Consider the following 6,595-nt stretch of genomic DNA (forward strand, 5'->3'; position numbering starts at 1 on the left):
ATATGAAGAAAATATTGCAGCCAACTGTAAAAATAATCCGAAATCTTTCTTCAGTTACATAAACAACAGAAAGGCGATCAAAAGTGGTATTGGACCTTTAACAAACAGCGACGGTGCACTAGTGACTGATAGCCAACATATTGCAAACCTCTTAAACAATTACTTTTCCTCGGTGTTTAATACTAACAGTCTTCCTCTCGCTACCAACAACACCAGTACAATTGTAAATCTCGAACATGCATTGCCTAATTTTGAAATAACAACCGATGAAGTCCTTAAAGCTCTCCATTCACTTAAAACAAATAAAAGTCCCGGACCCGACAAAGTATATCCTATTCTGCTTAAAGAAACAAAGAGCGAAATACTCTCCTCCCTCACTACCCTATTCAATATGTCCTTGCGACAAGGCATCGTCCCTTCGGATTGGAAAAAGGCTAACGTGACACCGATTTTTAAGAAAGGAGACAAAAAAATACCAGGTAACTACCGACCCATTAGTCTAACTTCAATTGTAGGTAAGCTACTCGAGAGCATAATTAGAGACAAAATTGTGAGTTACCTCGAAAGCCACTCATTAATTGGAGATTCACAACATGGCTTCCGTAACAAAAGATCTTGCCTGTCAAACCTACTGACCTTTGATACCGATCTCTTCTCAATTTATGACGTAACCAAATCAGTGGACGTAGTCTATCTTGATTTCCAGAAAGCGTTTGATAAAGTCCCACATCATAAAATTATATATATATATATATATATATATATATATATATATATATATATATATATATATATATATATATAGATTTATATATATATATATATATATATATATATTTTTTTTTTTACAAGAAAGGAAACAGCTCAAGGGCACAAAAAAAGTAAACAATACAAAATAAAATCCCGCTTCTCGCTGCTTACAAAAAAAATCTAAAGAGGTGGCCGAAAGGGAGGTCAATTTCGGGAGGAGAGGTGTCCAGATACCCTTCTCTTGAAAGAGTTCAAGTTGTAGGCAGGAGGAAATACAGAAGAAGAAAGATTGTTCCAGAGTTTACCAGCGTGAGGGGTGAAAGAGTGAAGATGCTGGTTAACTTTTGCATAAGGTGTTTGGACAGTATAGGGATGAGCATGAGTAGAAAGTCGCGTGCAGCGGGGCCGCGGGGAGGGGGAAGTTAGCAGTTAGCAAGTTCAGAAGAGCAGTCACCATGAAAATATCGATAGAAGATAGAAAGAGAGGCAACAAGTCTTCCAAGCTCAAAAATACTTGCTTCAGGATAAATGGTTTGGATAATGGATAATGGTTTTCAACATTTGTTTTATCAGTGCCACTATGATAAATAACTCCTGCGAACGTGTGGAAACAGTGACCTAACAAACAAATTTACGGATATTATGAACTTTACGTTTGGAATAATGTCTTTTGCCTGTTAAAAAAATATTCTAGAAATCATGAATCACTAACAAATTATACATTAAGACCTCTATTTTTTTCCTTTTATAAATACAGATACAATTGCCCCCGGCCGAGGCGCATCTGACGCGGCCGCAATTACCCGTCCTTCGCGGCAGCGAGGTAGAAGGCGCCGCTTGTGAGGTCTTCGTGGAATGTTTCTCGTCCACAGGAATGACAGGAAAGAGGGCCAGAAGGTGATAGCGAGGCGTCGTGTGCTCTTCACATTCCCTTCCCAGCCAGGACACGACTCTTTAACCGCTCTCCACAAAATCACACCCAAGAGTTGAGCCTCGTATCGGTACTCCACACCCATCAGACGCCTGTATCATAAAACTGTATAGTCAAAGACACCGCTGCACAATTACCGGTACCTTGTGAGTCCGACACTCAGTTCGTGAAACGGATGGTAAGCAGTCCAAACGCCGACATTATTTCTTTAGGGTGAGCAGAGGGTCACAGACACATAATTATGGAAAGATTCTCCGGACACGGTCATAGCATTCTCTCTCTCTCTCTCTCTCTCTCTCTCTCTCTCACACACACACACACACACACACACACAGTAGACAAGTATCTGAGTGAGGGAAAGCTTGCCAGTGTTCATGTATATAAAAATCTAATGAGCGCCGTGCCGCAGCGTGCACAGGAAATTTGCTCAGCCTCAAAAGCTTCATAAAATACATAAATAACTAGTAACAGCTCGACAGATAATTGGCTGGCATGCTTGTGGTGCGCGTATAGAAAATATGACGCCTCTTATTATGTCCCAGCCGTGATGCCGCAGCGATTCCTCCATGACTTGTAAATCCTGGGTACTCATTTACGATCCTTCCACCGAAGGCTGAATGACCCGGTGGACAGCAAGCTACATGCGTTATCAGCGTAGGTGTGAGTTTTTTTTATTTATTTATTCTTTTTTTTTTTTTTTACATCAGAGGACACGGCTCAAGGGCAATAAAAAGAGTACAAATAAAAAAAGCCCGCCACTCGCCGCTCCTATAAAAGATAAAAGTAAAGAGTAGCCAAAAGAGGTAAGTTCCGGGTGGAGAGGTGTCTTGATAGAGGTATGTTTTGTGTTGCTAGTCGCGTTTACCCCAAGTGTTCGACGTTTACCTACCGTGGTGTGTTGAATGGTAAGATGTTAGCAAATGTAAACAAACCGATCGCTCTTGAGAAGCACGTGGCCACAATGAAGGACGTATATTAGGATTTTATTTACCGGACCTTTTCAGTCGTTTAAGGTGAGGTGCAGGAGGTGGGTCGGCGATCAGCAGGAGGCAAAGGTAGACGGGAAATACCCAGCTCCTTCAAGGCCGTTTGGGTTACTCTCAGATCCTGTGTCAAATTGTTAAAAATATCTGATGTTCCCGCTCAAAATCACCGCTATTGCGTAAAGGAATTTAATGTTGAGGTTCGAACCTTTAAGGAAAAGAACACAACAGAATATTTGGCTATGCTCAGAGCCTATTTCTTTACATACCAGCGACAATTTGGCACTAACAGAAAAAATATCTAATGTTGCTGCCCAAAATCACTGTTGTTGCGTAAAAAAATCTAATGTTGAGGATCTAACATGTACAGAAAAGAACACAACAGAAGCTTTGGATAAAATCGGAGCTGCTTTCTAAATAAAATAACGACAATTTGGCATCAACAGAAAACAAAATATCTGACGTTGCTGCTCAAAACTGCTGTCATTGCACAAAGACCATTACCATTAAAACCATTAAAGAAAAGAACACAACAGAAGCTTTTGCTAAACTAGTAACTGATTACATGACAACGGCACTTTGCCATCAACAACAAAATTTTAAAAATCTGAAGTCCTGAGCAATCATTCATCTTCCTAGTCTTAAGCTGACCACAAGACATTCACCCGATAACCGCAAGTCATCCCCGTAACATGTTTTTATCCTCACATCTTTCATTCGTCGACTAACAACCAGGAATGAGTCGCAGGGAGGGGCGGCAGATGGGCCTACGAGAAATGAGAGATAGAATACTGTATGGAAAGGGAGAGAGTAACATGATCCGTCCTTTACAGGTGGAGAAAGGAAGGTGTGTGTATGGGGAGGGTGTGTGTGTGTGTGTGTGTGTGTGTGTGTGTGTGTGTGTGTGTGTGTGTGTGTGTGTGTGTGTGTGTGTGTGTGTTTTTAAAATCACATTCATTAATCACAACAAGCGGACTCCTTATATAGATAGAATATAAATCAAATTAACAAAAAATATTTGTGTGTTTTTTTTGACAGAGAGAGAGAGAGAGAGAGAGAGAGAGAGAGAGAGAGAGAGAGAGAGAGAGAGAGAGCACCACGCTATGACCTTTTCGTTACTACTCTGCGGGGACGATTAATCTTCAAGGTGTTTGGGAAGGTGCACAGCTGACAACCGGTTCTCTCTCTCTCTCTCTCTCTCTCTCTCTCTCTCTCTCTCTCTCTCTCTGTCCGTTTTTTCATTTGTTTATTTGCTTGTTTGTTTGTTTACTTGCTTGATTGTTTATTTGTTTGTGTGTAGGTGTGAGTGAGTGAATGAGTGTGTGTGTGTGTGTGTGTGTGTGTGTGTGTGTGTGTGTGTGTGTGTGTGTGTGTGTGTGTGTGAAAGCACCTGCCAAACTGTGCTTCTCGCCTGCCTGTCTGTCTGCCTGTCTGTCTGTCTGTCTGGCTGCCTAACATCTTCCTCAACGCCTACCTATTTGTGTGTGTCAGGCCATATCTGCGTCTTGATTTTGGTCGGGAATGAATTCAAGCTTGACTGGGGCTGGTTTTGGAGGATTGCCTAACCCTACGGCTACATAAAGCGGCAGCGGGTTGACTGATGCGGCCAAACTAGTTATGCATGTGAGAAAACGTCATGGCAAAGTTTATTATTTTTTTAGCGAAGGGCTTTGACGCCAAGTTATTGTTTTACGTCAAAGAAAGCGGCTCAAGGGCAACAAAAAGTGAAAAAAAAGCCCGCTATTCGCCGCTCCCCAAATTATACTTGAGGAAAACTATAACCGTCGAAGCAATTTATATTTGTTGGATTGCCAAAGGACTCAATTTTTTTTATATATTCGTTACTTGATATTACATAACACAAGTCTTTCCCACACTACTTAAGAATACTATATCATTAGTTCTCCCAGAGTTCCATGCCAAAGGATTCATTTTGTTTTCCTTTTTGTGTACTTTTTTATCATATCCGTTATTTGATGATACATAGAACAAGTCTTTCTCACACTGCTTAAGAACACTATCATTAGTTGTCATAAAGTTCCATGCCAAAGGATTTTTTTTTTCATTGTTTTTGTACTTTTTATCACATCCGTTATTTGAATCTACATAAAACAAGTCTTTCTATCACTGCTTAAAAATACTATCATTTATACCTTTCTGAGAGTCCTCGGTGAGCCTTCTCTCAAACCGTCGTTCCACAGTTCCGTCTCTACAAGCGGTCAGAAGAGTCTTGAGCCGCCCAGCGCATCCCGTCGACTTCTTTTCTAGGAGACGCCTCATTCTGACTTCTTGATGACTACCTGTTCTCCTTCTAAATCCCTCTCAAGCCCCCTACCCCTCATCCCTCATCTTCCTCTCTCTCTCTCTCTCTCTCTCTCTCTCTCTCTCTCTCTCTCTCTCTCTCTCTCTCTCCCGTTCCTTCCCTTGTGTCTCCTCCGGGTCGGGTCTAAGCTTGGCCATCCCAGCGAGTCAATAAGGCCCACACAATAGGCTTTACCGATCCACCCGGCGCCGTGATCACCGCCCGCTCCTGTCACCAGCCTGAGCCCCTCCAGCCAATTTCAGCCCGGCAAACACCACCCAGTCCTGTCCCCCGAAAAACTGCTGACACCCTTACCGAGCTTTCCGTGGCGGAGGAGCAAGAGGAGGAAGATGAAGGAAGAAGAGAAGGAGGAAGTGAGGTCGTAATACACTTCCAATGGTCGCAACACTTCGAACTATAAATAAACGTGCCGTGGAAGGGGTGAGAAATGTATGTGTATGTGGAGGAAAAAGGGAGTAAATGAGAATGGAGGTGGGTGGAGGGCGTAGTGGTGAAGATGGGAGTGCGTGACTGGGTGGATGGATGTGGGTGTATGTGCGTGTATGTGGAGCAAGAATGGGAATGGAGGTGGGCCAGATTGGGTGAAGGACGTGGTGAAGACAGGATTGGGGGAGTGAGCAGGTGTGTATGTGAAGGAAGGAGGAGCAGCCTTGCCAGATTATCGTACACATCCCACTGTATTGTCGTAGTTTCTGACCAATAACTATAGCACATAGAAACATCACTAAATAGGAGTTTTAACGCTAACTTCAATTTTCTATCGTCATTTGTGTAGGTACGTGAGTTTGAGGCTTAAAAAGGATGAATACAATGTGGTGAATACGATAATCTGGCAACACTGGGGAGGAGGTATGTGGTAGAGGAGTTGGGTCAGTCTGGGTGGCGAAGATGGGAGTGAGCGAGTGTGTGGGAGTGCTGGGAGGAGGAGGAAGTGAAGGCGGGGAAGGGAGACACTGCACCAACACCGCAAAGGATATTGCTTCTAAAACGAAGACGAAAAGGCAAATATTTTCTCTGGGTGATGAGAGAGAGAGAGAGAGAGAGAGAGAGAGAGAGAGAGAGAGAGAGAGAGAGAGACTCAAGATAACATAACACTAAAAATAATATTCGGTAACTCTCTCTCTCTCTCTCTCTCTCTCTCTCTCTCTCTCTCTCTCTCTGTATATACAGCTGTTGATAGGTGTGTGTGTGTGTGTGTGTGTGTGTGTGTTAATTCCTTATGAATTTTTCTAAGCACACACACACACACACACACACACACACACACACACACACACACACACACACACACACACACACACACACACACACACACACACACACCACAATAAAAAAATGAGTACACGCAAACATAAAATATATACACATAAAACAAAACAATAAAAAAAACGGGCCATCACGCCAGAACACACACACACACACACACACACACACACACACACACACAATCGATGGAGAGTAAACGAAAGTCAAGACGGTAAACAAAATCAAACAACTCGGGCCATATCACCGCCTGGTGGGGTGCGCGCGGCGAGGGGGTGCCGGCGGCGACCCTCAAGCAGGTTTTTATGCTGAGCCTGATAGTATAGTAATGCAAAATGCCACGTT

This window comes from Eriocheir sinensis, chromosome 68 (genome assembly GCF_024679095.1).
Source record: "Eriocheir sinensis breed Jianghai 21 chromosome 68, ASM2467909v1, whole genome shotgun sequence".
In the NCBI taxonomy this organism is placed as follows: Eukaryota; Metazoa; Arthropoda; class Malacostraca; order Decapoda; family Varunidae; genus Eriocheir; species Eriocheir sinensis.